General features: G+C 34.3%; 1 long non-coding RNA gene across 1 annotated transcript; it reads left to right on the top strand.

Annotated features, from left to right (window-relative positions):
- Nucleotides 1-13,817: 13,817 nt before the first annotated feature.
- LOC105346486 (uncharacterized) lies at nucleotides 13,818-20,352 on the top strand. The gene is made up of 5 exons (XR_010712695.1): nucleotides 13,818-14,038; nucleotides 14,157-14,327; nucleotides 19,038-19,188; nucleotides 19,270-19,333; nucleotides 19,421-20,352. It is a non-coding gene; the product is annotated as an uncharacterized lncRNA (long non-coding RNA).
- The last annotated feature ends 4,814 nt before the right edge of the window (nucleotides 20,353-25,166 follow it).

Consider the following 25,166-nt stretch of genomic DNA (forward strand, 5'->3'; position numbering starts at 1 on the left):
GTACTTAAACATTGATCTGCCACTGTCTTTAATTGCCTTCCGGTTTACGTGCCGTGTCAGTAGATTAGTATTTCAAAAAAACACTTTCTACTGTTCGTAATGGAGTCCTTTCATGGAGTTCTAGAAAACAGACTGTACAGTCAGATATCTTGGAGGCAGTGGGTGTTTATTGTTACGATCGGCCTCCTTCTGGTGTTAGGGGTGGCAATATTGATATCTTCTGTGACTTTTCTCCATGCTTCTAACAATGGCGAGTCTGATAGAGGTGCCGGTGTAATGAAGAATAATGACCCCCGTAGAATAATGACCGGGGGTCATTTTTCTACGTAGAAAAATGACCCCCCGGTCATTATTCTACGCAGAAAAATGACCCCCGGTCATTATTCTACGTAGAAAAATGTCCCCTTTGCCTGAAGAATAAGTGTCATTTTCATAAAAATGAGCACATTCCACATGAAGAAAAGTGACCCCTGTAGAATAATGACCCCCTTGTAGATTAAAGTTTTTCAGTATATTTTTTTATTATTTGTGAAATAGTCTTTACACTTTTGCAATTTTTACTGCTGCAGTTTACAGAAAGTAACAGAAATTATAATTCATATTCAAATAAACTTAAAGTGAAAGAAGGGATATATCTTAGAATATAAAAATCCTTCCGTTATAACAAGATATTGACGTATTGCATCGGGGTATGGTTGTCATCTTAACAATTACATTTACATATATCTATGGTGTTCCGATAGGGCCACTTCGATAGTGCGAAGGCGAAAGAGCAAAAGTGCGAAGATGCGACGACGAAGCGCGAAGATGTGATGCCTAAAATGCGAAGGGGCGAGGGGCGAAGGAGCGATACTTCTATCGCTCCTTCCCAACTTTGCACTCTGGCCTTCGCATCTTCGCACTTTCGCCGTCGCCTTTTTTGATTGCATTCAGCAAGTCTCGGTCGATTACATAGAATTTTATACAGGCACCGTACTCGCCAAGGTTTTCAGATTAATCCATGCTATTATTGGTACGCATGCGCTAGGCCATCGCGCTTACTATGAATGTTTATAAATATTTAAATGTGTAAATGTAACATATATGTTTACCAGTGCTGGCTATGCCTAATCATTATCTACTCCACACTAAATGTAATGTCCGCCATAATGTGTACAAATGCACTTCCAGACTCAGGACTGTCACTTACCAGCCGTCTCTTTACTGTGGACCAAACCCAGTAACAATGTAATTTCATTATGCGACACTCCTTGCTCATGCATGGATCTAGAGGGGGAAAGGGGGTCCGCCCCCCCCCCCCCGGAAAATTCAATATTAATAATTTCACGCAGTAAAAGGGGGGATAGGGAGTTCGGACCCCATCCCCCTGGATAATTTTATTTTATTAATTTTATAAAAATAAAATTTCCAAAATATGCATCGGAACCATTTCAACGATGGAGAGCTCCGCAATTATAAAACATAGGTAATCACAGATTACAAAGCTCACCGAGACGAGGCATCACCTTTATGAGGCATCACCTTTATGATACCACCTTTCTCATATTATATGAAAACCATCCTTTATGATCTTGGATATTCATGGATTCTGTTTGGAAACAATATCGTATATCATCTGTTAAAAAATTGTTATTCATATGTTCATATGTTAATCAATACAATAATATAAAATTAAAATTGCATCCTATCATAATTACAATATATATCATATAATACCATAAAATACCGTAAAAAATTGTGAGATATGATATTGTAACGTATGATATGACATTGTATTGTGTTATACATTATTGTATTTGATCAAACAATACAATATCATAAAACATAATACAATATAGTATTATATGAAACAATATTAAACTGCATCAATACATCATAACATTGAAACATATGATATTATATTGTATAATTAAGCATTGAATCATTATTGTTTGAAAGATGTGGTCTCATAACTGCAACGGTGTGTGCATACAAATTGTATAACGCGCGCTAGCGCGTTATGAAAATTTGTTGGCACGCATTGTTGCAGTTATGAGACCACATCTTTCAAAAAATAATGATTCAATGCTTATATTTACGTTTTTTAAACATGTATTTCCTTCCCGCAAATACGATTTTTTTTTTAAAGGCTCTGTCTTATTCAACAAGTAATGCGAATTTAACAGAATGGCCACTGGAACAGCCGAAATATACTGACAAAAATAGTACGCAGCGTTTTAAATTCTAATAACACAATTATTTTTTTTTTCTTTCTGTAATTTAATGATTTTACTCTTGGTATACTAAGAAATTAATCAATTGAATTAATTTAAGTGTCAAAATATATTTACATCAATGAAATATTTATCAGCGTAAGTATAATATCAGGTCGTTATCCGGTTTGAAGTCGCGAGAAGAGACAGTTCTTGTTCTTCGAGAAATACTGACGAAATACTGAATGTATTCATACGCACCAGATTTGGTGATTGGGTCTTCTGTGTTGTGTGTAAATATCACTAAAATTAACTAATGCAATTTAATAGAGGGAAAGAAAGTGAATGTAAACATTATAGTATGATATTGTATTTTATGATTCTGTATCACATTTGATACGTAATATGATATTGTATTATATAATACAATATAATTTGATAAACATTCTATCATATCAAATGATACAATATCATGGGATAAAGGAAAATATTATATAATACAATCATACTATACACATTGTATCATATGATACAATAATATATATTAAAATCTCATAAAATACAATTTCATGTGATATGATAATATGTCATATAAACCAATATCATATTATACAATATCGTATGATACGATATTTTATAATATTACAATATCATAGGGATCATGTTACATCATTTAACAACAACCATATCTATCTATCAAGCAGGTTTGAGTGAGGTAGGAGATTTCTTTAGCATCCTTGATAATGGAGATCAGGCTCTGCATCTGAAGCAACCTCTGCGTTTCATTTATAATATAGTTAAATCAACTATGCAAGCTATCTATCTAGCTATAAAACATGTGACCTGTTCCAAAAAACTAAACCTCATCAAGAATCATAAACCTATGGCTCTGATTCAGCATTCAAGCCTGTCAGGTGCATCAGTATCATAAGACTATATCAATGCAAGATTGGTGAAGTTAGGACCAGTACTAATACGATATCGTCATCAGAGGGCACATGTTTCAAAAACTTTAACCAGGTCTTAAAATCTTAACCTCCTCCAGCATCCGAAACCTGTGGCTCAGATTCAGCATTTAAGCCTGTCAGGTGCATCACTATAATAAGACGCACGATCCATACAAGTTTAATGAAGTTAGGACCAGTAGTAACTAAGGTATTATCATTAGAGGGCACCTGCTCCAAAAACTTTAACCAGCTGCAAAAACCTTTACCTCCTCCTGCATCTGAAACCTATAACTCAGATTCAGCACTCAAGCCTGTCTGGTATATCAGTATCATAAGACACACCATCCATGCAAGTTTGGTGACGTACGGACCAGCAGTAACTTAAATATTGCTATTTAAGGCACCTGCTCCAAAAACCTTAACCTCCACCAGCATCTGAAAGTTAGGAACCAGATTCAGTAGGTCCAGATGCATCCTCCATGTAACTTTGGTGAAGAGAGGACAAGTAATAGCTTAGATACAGGAGCTGCAACTAAAACTTTAACCAGCTCCGGACGCCGACGCCGGGGGTATAGCATATGCTCCCATTGACTTCGTCTCAGTAATCTAAAAAGGCGAAAGCGCGAAGATTCGAAGGCGAGAGTGCGAAGTTGCAAAGGCAAGAAGCGGTAGTCGTATCACTTCTTCGCCTTCGCAACTTAGCACTTTCGTCTTCGCATCTTCGCGCTTCGCCGTCGAATCTTCTATATTCTCCATATTATTCATGAATTATACTTGCATTGAGGATTTCCGCAATACAAACTGCTCGGTATACAAGTGCATCACTCAGAATTAATGATGAAACCAAAATTATGAAAAGTGTACTCCACTGTTAGGCATTATAGCCAAGCTGAAGTTAGAGCCATTACGCCAGTAGAGGTTAACGGCCAATAAGGAAAATCGTCAAAGTGCTGAGAGTACTCGTACAGAAAATATATTTTACTTTATCCTCGGCATACTTTAGTAAGTTTAGTTAATATCAAGATGATTAATGCATCAATAGTTTGTATGAGCATTGGTAACGTTGGTTACAATAAAGATCGTGTGATCAAAATCAAGCGGGATATAAACCCCTAACATGGGTGTTAACCTCTTATCAACGCTTTTAGAAACAATCTTTTCTTATTATAATCGATCAGTGTTTATTATCTATTAAGATTTACTATAGTCAGGTACTCTTCACAAATTTGCTCTAAAAGAATAAAGTCAATCTTTGATCACAAATACAACATTACAACAAATGTTTAGAATATTGATGTTCATGTATTACGCAGAAGAAAACAAAACTAACGCAGAATGCTTTTTTTTAAAAATCACTTTCCCCAAGAAATGTAAATAAGAAGTATTCGTTACCTGCCCCTTTAGTCTTTTTCCATAAAGATATATACAAATATCATTCTTCGATTGACAATTCATTCACCAATGAATATTGCTTATATTATTACAACAATTATTCTTTCATGATTATTGTTCGTTAATTATTTCACAATATGCTCATTGTGTATGAATTTTTCTTTATATGCGTCATTTCCCGCCGTTTGTCGACGAGAGAAGTAACGTAACTGTTAACAATCAATTTGTGGCAATGTAAGAGTGTTTTGCGTGTGCTTGCTACGGATAGGAAAAACTATATACAGCGATTTATTTACAAGATCGGTGTTTATAACTTCAAAATCAGTTGAACAGAGTGAAAAATAAAGTAATTTCAAAGTCATATCTTGGATACGGGGTAACCAATTTCTATTCATGTTTACGGGGGGGGGGGTCATTTTTTTATGGGGGTCATTTTTCTTCATGTTTAACATGAAGAAAAATAACCCCTGGGTCTTTTTTCTTCAGAAAAATCCAATTATTCTTCAGCTAGGGGGGTCATTATTCTACGTAGAAAAATGACCCCCGGTCATTATTCTACGGGGGTCATTATACTTCATTACACCGGTCCATGGAAAAATATGTTACAGCAATCAAACCAAGAACGACCTTGTTTAGAGGCCAACAGCATAACACCCGCTATAAACGGCAGTAAGTCTTCATTTCTTTACGTATACGTATTTAAAAGTTATGAGTAAAACACGTGCATTTGTCTAATGACTGGCTGAGATCCTCCCACATTCTATAAATCCTTAAGTTTATTGTTGACTTATGCTTGTAACATTTGCAGTTATAACTAGGGCTTCATTTGGAGAAGATGTTTGGCTTTTATCATCAATTTGATTAAAAGCACCTGGATTTCCTTTTTTAAAAAGTCTTATTAGGATAAAACCCAAGAGTAAATGTTGCTGTATTGGTAAATGCGTTAAGATTTTAAGTTATTGTCATTTCAGGATCATTGTTGGGCGACTCGTGTTCTGGAGATGATAGTTGCCCCGAGAACTCGGTGTGTGAATCAGGACAATGCTCCAGTAATCTGACGTACATGTATTTTGCAAACAGTGGGAAATGCCACAAAGGTTTGTGGAATTTTATTAACTTGTGAAAGGAATAAATTAGTTTACGAACTGAATTCTACACTGTAAAAGTTATGGCCAGTTTACAAGGTAAAGCAAGCTGTATAAACCTTGTTGTATACAGCAAACTGCTGCCGTTTGTACAACGCTTTGAATGAAATTAAAACCTTTCCGGAATCGTATCTTTCATGCGTTCGAATAGAGTATGTGTCTATTCTGTGCAGCCAGTGAAACTTATCTTCTTTAGCTGATGAGAGGCCTGGGATTTGTGCTTCATTAACTAATGTCAAGGACGTACATACTTTTCCCCAGCAAGTTTATCAGTACTTTCTAAGTTTCTTAGTACTTTTGTAAGTTTATAAGTAACGTCAGTAAAAACGTCTTAGTATCTATATTTATTTATCTAAATTATCTACATTTAGACGTATTCCTTTCTGTAAGTTTTTGAGTCATCAAAATGTACCTGAAATATACATTATACATCATTCTTCTCTTTTGGTGCGTCAATGTCGACAAAAACTGTATTTATTCTAAGGAGCGTTTCGTTTTGTTTGATGAACAATCAATGAGAATTTGAATCTGTTTATATCGTGTGGACATATAAGGAACAGATTGCAAAAGTTGTATACGACAAATTGTATAGACCAAGTATTACCGTAAAAACCGGCTTTAAAGAAATTGACTCTCTATAATCTATGATAAATTGTATCGGACCTTGAATTGTGAAAATCTTAACTGCAAGTCTTCTTATGTTGTTTACGTAATAGAACGTACCCTTATTCATGTTGGTGAAACAAAAGGTTCTCTTAAGAAGAGCGAGTAGGTCTTCCGTTGTTGCTGTAAGTTAAAAATATAAATGATTTGGTGTCAAACGATTATAATGACTAAACGTTCAGTTCTGCTTTTATTATAAAACGTGTTCTGATTGAAAGTCTGTATAAAAATGTGTTTAAAAAAGGAAAGGAAAAATGTTCTAGGAAAACGATTTGTCGAACACAGTTTGAGAATCGTTTCAAAAATTCTTTAAACAATGAGAAGTTTAATGGGGAGTTAAATTTTTGGAAGGGTAGCATGCATTGTTATATACATGTTTTCATATGTCATATAAGGAATTGTATTTAAAAAAACGAATCTGCCTACAAAACACGTAAACTTTTCTCTAAGATAACTTCTGTATTTAAATCTTTCTAAATTTTTGAAGACTATGTGCAAGTTTGAAATTGTTGCGTGCTGCCAAAATTTACTAAATGGTCAAAATTAATGGTATCTCTGAACATTTCTATAGGAAAGTGTTGTCGTCTGATATTGTTTAGTGATACGAGTAGACTTGGACATTCAAAATGATAATCGGCTATCAAAAATCAGCAGGAGAATTTATGCAAAAGTGAGCATCTAAATCTTACACCAGATGGTGCTGTTTCATAGAGACACCTATATGTAACGTGAAATTAAATAACCTTATTTACAAAATAAATGTTACTTCTCTCGACGATGCAATAATATGGAAAATCCCTATCTTTAGGTCAGTTTTTTCTCCTTTGTCAGATCAAAAGTAATTCCCTCGGAGAAAGTTTACGTATGTATGTTAAAAAAACACAGGAAAGAAACTTCTGTAAAATAAGGCGGAAAATCGTGGTGTTAGGGTTTTTATTTTCAGTTAATTTAATTAAATGAGACTAAGGGGGTTATTCGGTCGGATTTTTATGAGTAACATGTACATGAAGTAGGTAGTGGGAGCTAAGAGTTTGGTTTTGGATGTATTTGGAGTAAAAATCAGGTCGACTAAATGCATGTTTTCACTTTTCACTAAGTGTATATAAAGGTAGTTTTTAGTGTCCTTAAACATTGATCTGCAATTGTCTTCCGGTTTACGTGCCTTGCCACTAGATAAGTACTTCAAAAACAATCTCTACTGTTCGTAATGGAGACCTTTCATGGAGTTCTAGAGAACAGACTTTACCGTCAGATGTCTGGAAGGCAATGGAAGTTCATTGTTACGATCGGTCTCCTTCTGGTGTTAGGGGTGGCAATATTGATATCTTCTGTGACTTTTCTCCATGCTTCTAACAATGGCGAGTCTGACAGAGGCACCGGTCCGTGGAAACATGTTACAGCAATCAAACCCAAAACTACCTGGCTTAGATGCCAACCGCATAACACCCGCTATAAACAGCAGTAAGTCTTCATTTATTTACGTATAGTTTAACACTTGCATTTGCCTTATTGACTGGCTGAGATCCTCCCACATTCTAGAAATCCTTAAGTTTATTGTTAACCTGTGCTTGTAACATTTGCAGTTGTAACAAGGCCTTACATAACAAAGATTTGGCGAAGATGTTTGGCTTTTATCATCAATTTGTTTTAAGGACGTTGGATCCTGCGATCAAAAGTCTCTAAGTTTTTTTCTAAAGTATTTTTTTATCATCTACACACATATCTAAACCAAAATTCAAAATAAAATTTTAGGGTCTATATGTTCCTTTCTGTGCTACGGTGCATTTAATATGACCTTTCTGCACTGAACTTGCAAATTGCACATAAATCGCTTTTCCCTCTATATTTTTTTATCGAAATGAACCATGGTATCAAATACAAATTTACATTATTTAGAATTATTAAAATTAAAATTATCATAATGAAAAAGTTTGGAATTTCTTCACCTTATTGATATTTTGACCTTTTTGCACTGAAAAAAATACTATTTTTATTCATAAACGATTCAACATGCAATTAAATAATTAAAAAGTCTCAAACTTTTTCTCAAATTATGACAGATTTGTCAAAAGAAACTTAAATATTCAGAAAATAAAACCAAAAGTATGTGTCTATGATGTAAATTTTGAGATATGGCATGAAATAAGCTAATTTACTGGGGAAATTGGAGTTGATTTTTCTTTACTTTTATGAAATATCACTTAAACATGCCAATATATGTCGATAGAAATATTGAAATATTGTTAAGATATTTTTTTTGAAACAACACGAAGATATCCCAATGCAAAAACTATCTGAAAATTTGGTCTGCACGGAAAATAAGAAAGCTAAAATTACGGTACTCTAAAACAACCGAGTTATGAAAAATGTTCATTTTCTTCTTCAAAACCTTCCGCCACAAAATATATTCCCTTACTACGCTCTCTAAATATGGAATTTTTCCTTCTCTTTTTTATTCAATATAGTTTGTTTGTCATTGTAAAAAAGAAATTTACAAGTAGAATTCATATATGACACAGAATTTCAAGACTAGAGGTGACCCAAAATGGCTACCCACAATCAGAGGATCGAACCTCTTTAAAGCACCTGTATTTCCTTTTTTAAAAAGTTTTATTAGGATGGAACCGGAGAGTAAATGTTGCTGTATTGGTAAATGCGTTAAGATTTTAAGTTATTGTAATTTCAGGATCATTGTTGGGCGTCTCGTGTTCCGGAGTCAATAGTTGCCCCGCAAACTCGGTGTGTGAATCAGGACAATGCTCCTGTAACCTGACGTATTTTGCACACAATGGGAAATGCTACAAAGGTTTGTGAAATTTTATTAATTTCTGAAAGGAATAAATTACTTTACGAGCTGAGTTATGGCCAGTTTACAAGGTAAAGCAAGCTGTATAGACCTTGTCGTATACAGCAAATTGCGGCCGTGTGTACGACGCATTTACAAGATATTGAAACCTTTCCAGAATTATAAACATGTATTTCACGCTTTCGAATAGAGCACGTGTCTATTCTGCACAGCGAGTTGTATGAAACTTTCCTTCTTTAGGTAGCAGGGGATAGTTTTTTTGATGCATGAAATTGTGGGTGGGGGGGGGGGGATACCCCCATTAACTGCTGTGTTGCGGGAAAAATATAATTTGCACGTGGATCAAAATGACTTGTAACTACCTGTTAGACTTAAGGAAGGACATTAAGGTTAAAAATTTACCCAAAATGACACCAAGATCTTTTTCTGGTCAAATTAAATGTCTAATGGACCCCTTTCCCCCCTGTGCAATGTCAAAATTTTACTCATTTTGGCCCAATTAGACCATACCCTACCGTGTTCCTAGCAGAGAGATGACCCCCGGGACAGGGTGCAACCTGTAGTCTAACATGTCCCCTCCCTGCCAGTCCATACCGCCCCACCTCCCATCCATGTCATTTTCACACTAGTTCACTTACCGTCTGCCCTACTTTCTTCTTGCATGAAAATTGAGCACACCTTTCAACCACAGGGAACATTAATTTCAATGTAACCATAAATAAAGAAAGGGGTCGAACTCTGACCCAGATAAAAAACTACCAGCTTGCTTCAAAAGCCTTATAAATCAATTATTTTTTACAAGACTTGCAATATGCATGTATTTTTCAGAAAAGTAATGTCTAAGATACACTCAAGCCGAATTTCAAGTTGATGGGTCTTAAAATAGTGGAGATATTATGAAAAAATATACAATAATTATTATACATTTAATTAGCCCCCACCCCCATAATACCCAAACAAACAAACAATTTAACAAACACAACAGATGACAAGTACAATGAAAACCCCAGCTAATCCAGTTTGGCAAGACTTTTTGTTTATACAACAAAGTTGAACAGGTGCGTGTCTAAAAATATATCCTCGTGTCTTTTGACTTCCCGGAAACAAAAAAATAACATGAAAAATAACAACATAAAGCCCTAAAATGAGCCCGAATCCCTGGGTGCCACTTGGTCGTACCCCTACAGCCAAAATTTGAGACCCGGAAATAATAGTTCATAGGTCCCTAACACTGCCCTGGTATTCGTTTGATGCACACTTCAAAGATAAACAAGAAAACTGCCCACCTTTCACCCCTATATCATTTGTGAAATGCTCAAACATGACAAAGTTCGGGTGATCTAATTTTTGATTGAGTCTAATTTTTTAATGAGAATAAAATCACAGTGTAAGATGTCTGACGCATGTTATTTTCGCAGAAAGTAAACAGACTCGGGGAATAATTTTTAAGGATTCGCATACACAAACATCAATATTCAATTGAATTCATTAGACACATACACACTTATAATTTTACCCGGGCGAGCTTCACTGCCGCAGAAGTTGTCAATGCTAAGAGCAGTTATTCATGCATAAACCCTCTTGATATTAATTAAAGTATGCCGATAATAAAGTAAAATATAATTTTCTGTTCGAGTACTCTCAGTACTTTGATGAATTTCCATATTGGCTGCCAGTTTCTACGGGCTTAGTGGCTGCTGTTATATTAGTGGCTGCTAGCTTCAGCCTGGGGTCTGTGTTACATCATAGCCATGGACATCGGTCTTACAATGAACCCACTATACACGATCTCACTTTTGATTCTCTTCTACATTATGTAAATAAACAGTTGGATCTCGATCACATTTGCACCAAACTTTACTCTGTCCCTTGAAACTTTTGAATTATACAGTATCCATGAAAAAGTAAGGGAAATGCCAATTTAAAAAAAAAATTTTTAGCACCGGAATACAAACGCGGTTCTGCGATTTTGCATATTGCTAACCATAGGCCTTTTAAACCGCCACATATAGAAGAAACTACTCAAACCAACGTTTGTTCATAAATTTCAATATACCAAGGACATTGACGCAGTAGATATTAGTAATGTTCGCAATCAGAAAAAGGCCAAGTCGTGTATTCCACCATATTTTAAGTTGAAGTCTACACCTTGTATTTCTTACAATTATACATGAGCAAATTGCTTCCAAACTTTTTAATTACAAAAAGAAGAAAACTCCCCAATGTCTGAAAGGTAGTCCTCCTATTGGTAAACGTGTTTTTTTTCTTCACTATTATTTTTATAGTCGTGTTCGACACGTCATTACTGTGACGTAAACATAGTAAATAATGATGAGCTTAAATCACTTATTCTCTCGTCCAAAAATTAGGGAACCCCGATAATTTAACGAGCATTATTTAAGGAATAAGGAATCATTCTTTGAGTATTTTGAGGTGATAATATCGGTTGGGGCGTGGTCAAATCCAAAAAAGCCTGAAGATGGTATAAAATAGAGTCTTGCCTTTCTGATTGACAACATATAATAGAATGTAGTTTTTGGAAAACAGGTCTTCCAATAATTAGTTGGAGTTCCCATGGGTACCAGTTGCGCTCCATCGTTAGCAGACCTGTTTCTATATTCAGAGAAGACAGAATTTGTTAAAAAATTTGTACATAAAAAAGAAGAAATTACTAGCTGGGCCTTCAACCCGGCATTTAGGTATATCGACGACGTATTATCAATTGACAATTTTTAGTTCCATTCTCACGTCAACTCGATATATTCCAGTGAACTTGAAATAAAAGATACTGAAAGCGAATTGAACGCACCCATAAAAATGGAATGACCTGACATCCCTTGGAATGAACTGTTCCAAGGGTATATAAGTCGGCTCAGCCGGTAGATGAGGCAGTCTGGCTGAGAGGCTCGAAGGCGACACATTTGAGAAGCCTGAGCAGAAAAAGAAAAGTATTAGGAAGGCAATAGTCAGGAAAGTAGAGGCTAGGGTGGGATTTGGAAATAGTTTCACCAGCAGTATTGGTATCTGGGGAATTAAGTTGGGAATCAGGGCGTAGTAGGTCTGCATAAGATTGAGGCACCTGGTTCCCAATATTAATAGGAACCCGGTACCGGGAACTCTGCGGTGCAGTATACCCAGTCTTAAGAATAGCTGGTAAAGCCTCTGATAAATCATTTTAATAGAAGCAAATCATTAAAAGCCAGGAAGAGAAGGGGAAAATCTTTTTATAATCGGATCAATCAAAATACTCAGAGTATCTTAGGAAAATTATATAATTATATCCCTTAAAAAAAAACCTTTATATTTATTGTAGTTAGAGACACACGTTACAATACCACATAGTCTGATTCATCTCTTTTATATTTGGATATATTACTAGAAAAGAGATTAATTGTAACCTAACTACAAATTTTTTGATAAACGTAATGAATTCAATTTTCTATCGTCAATTTTCCTTACTTATATAGCAATATACCTTCATCATCTGCATATGGAGCTTTTGTCTCTCAGTTGATTCGATACGAAAGGGCATGCTCTATGTATGAACTATTTCTAAACGAGGCAAGCAACTGACAAACAAGGTGATAAAACAAGATTATCAACAGTCTCGATTGAAGTCATCATTTCGTAAGTTCTATGGTCGATAAAAAGTTTACATTTTCCCGATTGCACAAGGCGGGTGTGACCGATCAGCAATGGATGCTCACTCCTCTATGGCGTCTGATTCTATCTCTAATTTTAAGTGGTCTGTGTTTGCCCTGCTCCTGTTTAGTATTTTTCCTTTTGACTTTAAATGTTCCCTTCTGCTTTTAAATTTATTTAATAACTGATTAACCAATGAAATTGATTTCTACGACGAACCGTACGCGCACAATTTACGCGCATGTAACAATTCGTCGTGTTACCCGTTGCCAAGTGTGTTGCCAACGCTGAAGGTAATAAAACGGATTAAAAAAACCTGCGTCTCAACCAATCAGATTTCAGTATTATCATGAAAGTATGATAAACATAAATGTTATATATATATAGAGAGAGAGAGAGAGAGAGAGAGAGAGAGAGAGAGAGAGAGAGAGAGAGTCAATCTTCGTCACTGTTTTATAGGGATTGTTCTTGTAAATGCTTATTAAAAGTAATAAACTATCATCTGTTTTCTAGATGAAATATTTCTGAGGCAGACTACAACACGAATAGACCTTATAGAGCTTTCTATGGCAATATGGTCCGGACATTTCCCCCGTCGTAGTTACTGTACCTCCAAGTGTACCCAGGAACCGGACTGTGTGTCATTATTGTACAACATGGCTAACGGATCATGTGACCTCTTCAACGTGATCTATGACAGTGACGACAGAGGTGACGTCCACTATTACTGGGTATTGGAAGACAGAGGAAATCGATGGGGTAAGCTAACTAAGGAATGGTTAACATTATAAATCGTTTTGGCGACTAAAATTAAGTTCAAAATCGCTATGTAATAATGATAAATCAAAGTATAAAACACATTGACTCAAATGTCAATGTTCTCATACAGTTTTACATGTAAAAGGTGTTCAATTATGATTTCTTTTTAAAATAAAGTTTTTGAAAGACAAAGTTCAACTTCAAGGTTTTAATTTCTTTTCCTTGCAGTTCCAGAGTCGTGCCTCAACCTCTCAACGTGTTCGGGGACGGAGAATACTGGGTCTATCCAACTGTTACAAATCGAAGGAGAACGAAAATCTACTGTCACAACCTAGCGACTGAACCTTCACCTTTTATAACTTTAAAATACACTAACAGCTTTATTTTCCATGACGGATCAAAAATTGGATAAAACATCATCGACAGTGCCAATCATCTATTCAACCTCCATTGAAAACGACCGAGTTTGTAAAAGTGAAAATAGATATAGAGGTGATAGTTATGTTTAACATGCTTTAGTTTATGTATAACCACAGATTGAATTATGGTTGTAAATTATAAGTTCGTATTGTCTGAAAGTACGTCCCAAAAGCAATATGTATGTTTACAGAGCATGGTGGTAAATGGAACTGATTATACGTTCACATCGCTGACCGGATCAGTACCAATTCAGTATGGATATGCTCATGATTGTAATGGGGAACACACCAGGGACCCTTGTCCTCACTTTGGGACCGCCACCATTGATACCAGAGGGACTGGACTGATTGTTGATCCTACAGTATGATTGAATGTTAAAAATACTTTTTGTAATATTTTCTTAGCTGCATCAATATATGAATTTTTAAAAAGACTATACCACACAAACTATTTTACATGTAACGTTGTCAAACAGTTCTTGACGAATGTATAGTTTCATTAGCTATGGCTATATGTTTTCCATGCGTTAAAGCCTATTAAACTAACATAGCTTACACATGCAAAAAAAAGGTTTGAGTGTTAAAATTGACGATTTGAACTTTTGCAATCTCAAACGATATCACTTTTTGGGCCTTTGGTGAATATCATATCAGTCATGTGTTCTTATATTGATGGTATCTGTATTGTGTTATTTTATACTTGTTTTACCAAACGAGGTGAAATAATGTATGTAAGTTGGAGAGTATTTTTCCAAAGAAAAAACAAATTCTCTAAAAGCAGGGACGGGTGCATATAGTTTCAAATAACACAAATTGTTATTCACTTATCGAATAACGTTATTAAGTTTATTGTGAAAGAGATTCGTCAGAAACTGTTTGGTGAACAAATAAATTTTACGTTACCGTTCACAATGTACGGTATGTGGAATAACGCGTTAGTTGAGCAGACTGTAATAGTACTAATGTTTTCCTCACAAAAAGCTTGCTGCAAAATGTCGATCAAGGGTAAAATTAGGGTTGACACGCCGTGAAATCCATCAAACGTTTCTTAGCATATGTTTTAAGTTATTTACATACAAGAAATCTGAAAAGAAAATCTCTGAAATATCGTCACCTGCTCCGTAAATAAAAAAGTGTGCTTTGTTATATATACATGTACATGTATAATTGTGTAAAATTGCGATTCGATCTGGACGAGAATTTTACAATCCGAGGTCGGTTAGGGTGTTTAAAAGTCAGCGGCAAGTAAAGCGTCAACATCAGTATATAAATAGTGCCTGTTTGGGAGGGTAACTGTTGAAATTGACACCCCGAGAAAACCATTGTCAACCGACGCGAAGCGGAGGTTGACTATGGTTTTTGAGGGGTGTCAATTTCAACAGTCACCCTCCCAAACAGGCACTATTTATTTTATTATACTGAATGTCTTAATTTTACAGAAAATTTTACTGCTTTTATACAGAAATAAAGTGAATTCTACGGCGAACCGTACGCGCATAATTTACGCGCATGTAACAATTCGTTGTGTTACCCATTGCCAAGTGTGTTGCTAACGCTGAGGGTAATAGAACGGATTACCAACTGCGTCTTAACCAATCAGATTTCAGTATTTGACATGAAAGTATAATAATAGTAAATATTGTTTGGTGAATATTGGGGTAAATTAATGTTCTTACAGACAGAATGAGTTATAAAAGAACGAATATCACAGAGCAGCTCAAAATTGAACAAGTTTGCGCCGTAAATTGCAAGTTTTGTGTACGTTTAAAGGCACATGCACACGTGTAAAAGCTCTGTAAGTTGTTTTAATTCCACGATGATAAAATTTCACGTTTTTTAAAAAAGTACCAATCGAGATAGTTTTAATTTCACGCTGCAAGAAAAAGCGCAATGAATAAAGTATAAGCATTGAAACATTTTTGAAAACCAATGATAGTATTCTTGATGGGTTTAATTTCGTGGGGAAATGATAAATCGCGAGCATAGTGAAATAAAAACCATCGTGATTATTTGTCAATCTACAGTAAGTGTGCCATTGATCGATTGAAGTTCAACTAAATGCATAATCTGTAATATTTATTGTCAATATCTGTGCTGAATTCTATTGAATAAGCTAAACGAAATATATACTGCCTCGAATTAGAATGATGCGTTAAAAATGCTTGCATTTATCGATGAAGTACTATACTGAAAATTGAAATTGGGAACCTGTTCCAAATATCTACAGACAACAGTTTTGTTTTGTTTACACCATAAAAAACAAGAGGCGATAATTGAGAGAATTCCTGGTTAACTTAATTTAGTTTTTGCAGTCCTGATACAGACAGATTTAAACGGCACAAATAAGATATCCATACCTCGTAAAAGTGGGCGGGTACCAGATCAGCCAAATAAAATGCTTCTTTCATAAACTCGACTCGTGATTCGACTTGTTTTACAGCTACATCAAATAGTGTCGTCACTCAACGCATCGCTATATTGGCCGAAATGTATACTTTCAAGCGAGGTTTCCGATAGAATTAACACCATCAAACTCATTATGTATCTGAAAGCGAAATATTTACGGAAACTTGTTTCCATGCATTTTTTAACAGACTAATAATAAGTATAGTCTACGGAAGTACTGGTTCTATATTTAGATTGGATACTATTAGTCTGGCCTTGATTCCACACGCTACTGCTGCAAATACCGTATGTCGCTTTGGTAATCAATGTCAGCTAACCAGTCTTATTGAACTATGGCGCAGGAATACATACGACTACAAACAAATGTCTATTCTAAACTAATTGTACTATTTAAAATCTGACTATTGACAAGGTATTTAAAATAAATGACCTTGTAAAAAAATGCTTCTGAATACATTACATCGAGAGTATCCATTATTTTCACGTACTAAGTCTTGTCAGCGATGAAGATTTGTGCTTAGGTCCATATACTGTTTCACTTTCGTTTTTCCAGAGTAACTGCATAGGAGAGTTCACTAAAATCAAAATCCAGAAACAGTTGATAAAAAATGTAGATAAAACGAATAAAAAATATTCAATTGATTCGGTTCTGTTATATTTTGAATTGGGATGAGGTGAAATGTTGCTATTTTCTGCTTCATTGAATTATTTCTTAAACACATGTTCACTATTGTAGTCAGTATTGTTAGTTTAACCTATGATGCCTCCATTACCGTTACGTTAAAGGCATGTGTAGACAAATCATTAAACAGACAAAGAGCTGTTATCTTATATGGAATTATATATTTATCCCATATGGTATAACTGCACACCATGAAAATAATAGCAGGCGAATGAGCTTAAAATTCTTAAAAAGCCACAATGGAGTAGAGATTCACTTGTAGAAAACCCATTGACTGACAGATGACAGATGCCGACAGCTGTTTCTCCTCTTTCTTATTATTGTGATCTGCTTGACGAATTCTGATCTGTAGTCTAGAAGGAAAGGAAAATATTGAGTGTGCATTATAATAGTACAAATATATTTACATGGATGATTTTTTACATAGTCAGTCATTAACTTTAAAAACAGTCAACAAGAATAGGTTTTCTCAAAATATGATAGGGGAATAAACAGCTGTCGAACAAGGTATTCAAAAAAGAAAAGCTGGATTCATGCATTTCTAAATCTAAAAGGAGGAAGCCAAAACATATATTTGTTCTTACAGAGGTTTTTCCCCCTCATTCATTGCACGTGCATAATGAAATCGACTAAAACAAACACTAACCTTTGATGGCATCTGTTTCATCTGAGTACATAGCGTCTTTCTGACTCTAAGGAAATGGTCGACCTTCTCATTCATAAAAGTGTTTCCCTGCTCACGCATGCCTCGTACGTAGAATACTTATAATAATACAAACATTTCGAAGGTAAAACCCCGTTTAACTTCCCGAATTCCACGATGAATCGTGAAAGTCAATGGTTCACAACTTCTACAATGAACACTGCAAGCTTAAGGATAACCTAGTGGCTTGTGTTCTGTGATTTCTGCCATTCGTCGCATGTAGTGTTCTTCATACCGTCATCAACGGTTTTTCCAAATTAAGAGTGGTTTTGACCAATTCAGTTTTACGTTATTAAGCTAAGGTTTGTCCAACACATATATTCAAGTGCAGAGTTGAATGTTCGAAATCAAGACTAAAATTGTGTTCGCTAGAATAAAACACCACCGTTGTTTAATGTAATCTTTTTGATCTTGTCTGCAATCTGAATAAGCTGTATGTTATTTTATTTATTGCCTAACACTTTTAAAAGTGCAATATCCAACAGTAAATCTAAATCTCCAAGCATTAGATATTCCATCATATTACTCTGACCGCATGTCTTAAGATGATCTAATGATTAGGAGTGGACGGTACACGAGACAGACTTTGCTGTGTTGTCTGAAAATGATGCTTGGGTGGTTACGTCAAAACTTGAGCGTTTGATAGGATATTTATTTTGTGCATTTAAACAATTTTTTCGCAGGATCAATTGAAATTACCATCACATTAAACGAACAATTTTCAGCTAAATCATAAGTTAAAACAGATATTCCATTCATAACTTAACTGTTTCGTCTCGTGAGAGGACTCGATGGTCGTGGCCATTTTTAGACTGTATTGATCTCCTTTAGAAAAAGAGCTCTACAGTAAAACACGCTTATATCGAAGTGCTGGGGACGGGCGATATTACTTAGTTATAAGCGTATTTCGAGATATCCTTCAAGAGTAAAACGTGTAATAAAGTAACAGAAAATGAAAATCACTTCGCTGTAGGCGTCAGTTCATAATAAGCGTGTTCTCTATCACTGTGTTTTACTGTATATAAAAATATAGGAAAATAAAATTTAAAAATGTAAAATTAAAGGATTTTTCTTTACTAAATAGTAGTGTATAAGTAAACAAATTGTATCTGAGAGTTTTTTTTTATATATCTAATGGTATATTGACCATCAAGCCTCCGTAAACAAAGAGTCCTGTACTCCAAACCATAGTATAATTTACGCAACACCACAAACAAATGATGGATGGAATACGTATTTCTTAGCCATCCATGTTAATCTGTTACTTAATCATAATTTCAGGTTGATTTTGGATTAAAACATGGTTATAAGGCGGCTATGAAAAATTTCCATCGTTCCGTTTATGGACAGATTTCATTTACTTGTGCTGGGTGGTGCGGCATTTGTGGACCGATCTCTGGACCAATTAAATTCAAGCATTCTATTGATTTCAGTAAGTTTGCGGCAAAGTTATTTGTCCTTTACTGAAGTATTTAAAACAATAAACATCTTAATGGGTTTGGCAACTTTCTAGTTTCAGCTTCTGAAGCACAAGCTGTTATTTGTCACAAATGAAATTAAGTTCTTCAAGGAAACAGGTATATTAATACATTCTTAGAAAATTTTAATTGAAAAGCAATTTAACAACAATTATCTAAAAAAAATTCATTCTTTTTTCATTACAGAGTATGCGGAAGATATAAGATCAGCGTCTTTGACGTTTGATATATTTTAACGTTACAACGACAATTTGTTAAAAAAAAACCCACCATTACATGTAGCAGAGATTTGTATTTTAGTTTTATCAATAGTTATTGACAATAACGTATTCTGATGCGCTGTATGTCACTTAAATGCAGTATGTTGATGCATAATTTCATAATCATTGAAATTTTGCATATTATAATATTTGTAACTGTGTGAGTATGGCATGTTTTACCTTTTTTCTTTAAGAATCCATGTAATTAAATAAGTAAATAGGAATTTGAAACATGTTTTAGTAATAATAATGGCATTAATGTCAAATATTCTAAAAATATAGAATGGTAGTTAGACTTAGATCTTTAAGCAGCAATTGTACCTTTCTTTATTTGAGCCTTTATATCGAATAAGAATTCCTAAATGAATATAAGATTATATTTTTTAGGATTAGTGAATTGTCTTAATTTTTGGGGTTATGTAAAAAAGGACTATATACTGTATTATGCAATTCTCGTCTCAAAAAAGAATTTAAATTCTTTTTGAGTGACTACTATTTAAATCGATCTATTACTCATGTAGGAAAGTTAGAAAAAAGTTTCATAATCTATATTATGATGTTTTTCAGCTGCTTCATTAAGGACCGCACAACAATATATGATTAAATGTTTCAGAATGCTGTAAAAGATTACGCCAGTCTGGAATGGTTTTAGTCGAAATGAGTTTCGAAAACGTTCTGTGAACTTTAATGCAGCTTTAACTCAATCTTATAATGTAATTTGAATGTTGTTAGATTATAGTTTAGATTAGATTAGATTAGAGTATAGATGACAGTTTGTTTTTGCCATTTTTTATTTTCATTATGATTATAAATGACGTAGGTACGAGCGTTAAACTGAAAATAAAATAAACAAAATCATCAATGTGTTCCAAAAATTTATCCCAGAATTTTATATTATTTTTAACCGAGTTTTCCAAAAGAAAAATCCGGTTATTGAAATGGTGAAAATGGCGTGCAGTTGGGCGGGCATCTGCTAAAAGGGTACCACTATTGAACTGATAACTCCACCTACAGTTTTCAAGGTAGGAAGTGGATGTTATGCAGATCAATTGGACGCACGTCAGAAATGTGGATATTACTTGGATTTTGATTTTTGATAATTTATAAAAAAAAAATACCAGCTGTTGAACTTGGTCATTATCTCAGAGGAATATTGCATATAGAGTAACTTATTTCTCTGGATAGATATTGTTTATCAATTCGGGGTTGATATTTAAATTATGGATTATCATACAGTTTACATAAAAGGAAAGCCGGTTTGCTGTCACATTGACAGCTTTTCACTTGTTAACTTTTGTGGTAAATATATGTTTTTAATCACATATTGATCTGTGACTGTTTGCAATATCAAATTGAAAATTACCTTCATTAATGCTATAATGTACGTTTAAACTGATTGTGTCGAAATTTAGCGCCAAACGATTCTTTACATGGGACATATTTAAAGTTTGAACCATTCAAGAGGTGGGAAATGAAAATAAATACGAAAATATGGTAAAGTGATTTTGAAAATCTTCTAACAAAAAATGATACAATTATGACCTCTTATAATACAAAAATTTTAAAGATGCTTTTTGACTATTCAATATCTTCATTTGTCAAAACACGAATCCCTTTGATCTCGACATTGTTATACAAGAGATTCAATTATAATCAGAGAAATAAATGCAAATTATTATCATTTATACTCTAACAAGAAAGTATAAAACAACATCATACTTATTTTACATTTTCTAAAAGTACTCTAAAACAAAACAAACCACAGGGTATTTAAATCATAATTTAAAAAAAAAATATTAAATATTTCAATTTAAAAAAAAACCACATATCGATTTTGGTTTTCAAATAATTAATAAGGCGCGGTTTATTGCTACGTTCGATAGCTGTATTTATGCGCACTATTAAAACATCTGCTAACTCGGATTCTTGTATTGCGTTTGCAGAACTCGCTCGGAAATGAAGATCATTTGTTTTCTTTGCCATACCCTGTACAGCGCTGATTTACTTACATATTGTTGCGAGTTTAAACTAGAAGCAATAAGTCTGACCATAACTGCCTGCATTGTTTCGCGTATTTAAGTATACAACAAAAGGAGGGTTATAGAAGGCAAGTGCTGCATAAAATTTTCAAATAAGAAACACAACTCTAAATATGTTTGTTGTCAAATGTCCAATGTCTTTTCCGATGTTTAATAATTGCATCCCTTGACTCGCCTTAATTCTAATTTATTTGAGCTCAAATTTGGGACAATTTCAAGGTAAAGTTAATATTACTTCTATCAACTATCCCTTTAATCACCAGAGAAGTTGTTTCAATGAAATAATATAATAAAATAACGCATCACGACAAATTAAAGCAACCTGTCAGCTTTAAAAAAGATGTTAGAATGCCTGTTGCTATTTTTGTCAGTATCAAATTGATGACGTTTCATATTTTAATATTAAATGAGACATCAATGTTTTGGGGTTTAAATTTATTTTTTGGGAAGGGGGCAGAAAATACTAATTCCTGATCATTTAACTGTCAAACGTCGAATGGTTTACAAAGAGGAATCCAATCTGTATTAAATGAATCAAAAATACCATGGGCGTTGTCTTGTGTTCAAATTTGAAAGTGTTCAATTGTCAGCAACTGGAATGCTCACTATTTTTGCAAATTTAAAATATTAAATTTCATTTGATGTGTGACGGTCAGACCGGTTCGAATACCGGCGCCAGATAGCTCAGTTGGTAGAGCACCTGACTAGAGATTCAGGGGGCCCGGGTTCGAAACCCGGTCTGCTCCGTCATTATTTCTCCCATCCCGTTACATTTGGTGCCGTGACCAACCCCTGGAACTGACAGGTGAACTCCTGCCAGGGGAAGAGCCTGGGGTGATCTTCGGGGACGAAGATCATTTAAGGGGGGAGGAATGTGACGGTCAGACCGGTTCGAATACCGGCGCCAGATAGCTCAGTTGGTAGAGCACCTGACTAGAGATTCAGGGGGCCCGGGTTCGAAACCCGGTCTGCTCCGTCATTATTTCTCCCATCCCGTTACAGATGAAATAAACTCAAATTAAAAAAGATATTCGACATAATGTTAATTAGAATGAATATCTATAAATTTGTTTAAATGAAGCGATACAAAGCATCGCAGAATCAAATGAAGGTGTATATCGAGATACACATGAAAATAAATGTTACTGTGCTGTGTTTCAAATTGAAGTAATTTCCTTTTGTTTATGAGTGTCTGGTCTGTACATGTGCTCTTAGATCTACATGTTGTTTCAACTTCATAAAAGGCAAACTTCAGACTTTGTGAAAAAAATTAAAAACATCAACCAAATAAAAGTTTACTGCAATACCATCGAATATCACACGTATGCTCTATTAGCAAGTATCAGCTGTATCCTTCTTGAATGATTTTACATAAAGCGTCACATTGACTATTTGAGCATTAAACCTTTATGACATAAATGTATAAATATACAAGGAGATGTACAATGATTTACAATTTCTTTTTAATTTCCTTGTTTGAATGAAAACGCATGCTTTGTTAGTTTCATATACAAAAGAGGTGTTATTGTGATACCAGCAAACGGTTACTTAGAAACCATTTTTTCCGAGTTAGCGGTGTTAAAATTTTGATTAAAGGGGAAGGAAAGTAAAAAAACATTTTATTAATATCAATAGAGTGGTTTGAATTATCACATGTGGTCATGTTGTTTATATAATCTACATAATCAAGCTTTAATGCACGTTTGAAGTTAGAGAAATCATATTTCCTGGAGGCTGACATGATGTAGAACTCTTTTGTATTCAAAAAAAATATTTTGACGTCACACCATCTATTCCGGTTTAGTTTACATATACAATGTACACAGTGCTCTGAATAAAACGCTGGATTCTGCCTTTCTGTTACTCAAGTAGTCGACTGAACAAAATTGATGATGTTTAGGTTCACACGTCAATCTAAAGAATAAATACATTTATGCATTAATATATGATTTTTTGTATTGAATAAAGGACAGCTGTTATTCTGATATCATTCAAAGTTGAAAATGACCTCATGTAAACTTTTATTTCAAGTCAAGCTCTTCGCTACATAAATAAGTATGTTATAATTGCAATCAGGATGTTTAAAACACATTCTCTAAAGTCGGAATTACTATGTCGAAATAACGACGGCAGACATCTTCTACAATACTTGATATATCTTAACAATTTTCACAACTACATGTATATGCAGAGACTTACCCCAGATTTTTAGATTTCAACGAACATGCTCAGTTTGACGTTGGTTTGTAATTTAGTGGAAGGTCAAAGGTAATAGAACGATCTCAAATAGATATTGTTTCAAATTCTCCAGAACTTGTCATTTAGAGCAAATATCATGGTATGCTTAAAACAAATCGGAATAGATGGTGTGACGTCATATATTAAAGTTCAATAGCAGCTTCTATAACAGCGAGAAATTTAAATTAAGCGATCGATTTTCTTGAATTATTCATTGTTCCAAGGGTTTTAATAAAACAAATATGATTTACAATTATAGTAGATTATAAGTAATTGATTTATTTTTACAACATATTTTTAGTTTCCTTTCCCTTCAAAAAAACATGTTTATCATATAAATGTATTACAAGTAATGCTCATTATCGCCTACAAATGCGTGTTACTTTACATATCACTTGCATTTGACGGAAGTCTAGTATTCACAAAGTTACCTTGGGATAGAAATAACGTGGAGAATTATAATATTCAACAGGTCGTTTACAACTGAGAATGCGAACGCAAGAAGAAACGGTTTTTTTCTCTGTTTAACCATGTTTGTCTATTGATCTCCTTTTAACACAAGCTTATATGTATAAATATACAACTACCATCCAATGGAGAGCAATGGAAAACAGGCACTGATAAGTATAAAGACTATAAAAATGGGCATTCTTATTATTCACGTAGATTCAGGAAAATGTAATAATACCTGCCTTTGAAAACGACTTCGTACTTTGTAAATGTGAACTTTTAAATAATGTAAATACAATACATAACATTGCAGTAAGACATTAGACATTACGACAATTGAACGGTACATGTATATGCCATTTTTAAAAAAAAACTATTTTGTCGTAATTTTAAAATGCCTTTGACTGCAATCATCCCTTAAATTTAAGTTCACTCGAATCTCAGAATAAGTAAATACGAAAGTCCTAATTCGGATCAAGGTTCTTAAAGAAGAGCTTAAAAGGGCATGGCCACGATTTTTGTCAAAGTCTGTTTTTCAGCTTTTATTATTTACAATGCTTTAGAAATGCATTTCTGATGATCAATGAAATTTTGGAGTCAGTCATTGAGTTATAGGCAAGATACAGGGCTTACAATTCTTTGTCATGTAAACACTTGCAGGGTTCGTGCCCTTGTTTTGTTTACACAGGTTCAATATACCAGTAAAAAATCTGTGAATTCATTATATTTGAACTGGTTTACATACACGTATACACAATCTTTATAACCAGACTAAGTTTGTTTACAAGTACCAACTGGTTAAGGTACTTAATGATGTTTTGAATATATTGGTTCGGAAAATGTGGCATCAGGTCGTTTAATTCCATGTTTTAACTTTCACTTTTCACAAAATATGAATTAATGTACTTTTAAGAAAGTTAAGTGTCCTTAAACGCTGATCTACAA

Source organism: Magallana gigas, chromosome 4 (genome assembly GCF_963853765.1).
Source record: "Magallana gigas chromosome 4, xbMagGiga1.1, whole genome shotgun sequence".
Classification (NCBI taxonomy): Eukaryota; Metazoa; Mollusca; class Bivalvia; order Ostreida; family Ostreidae; genus Magallana; species Magallana gigas.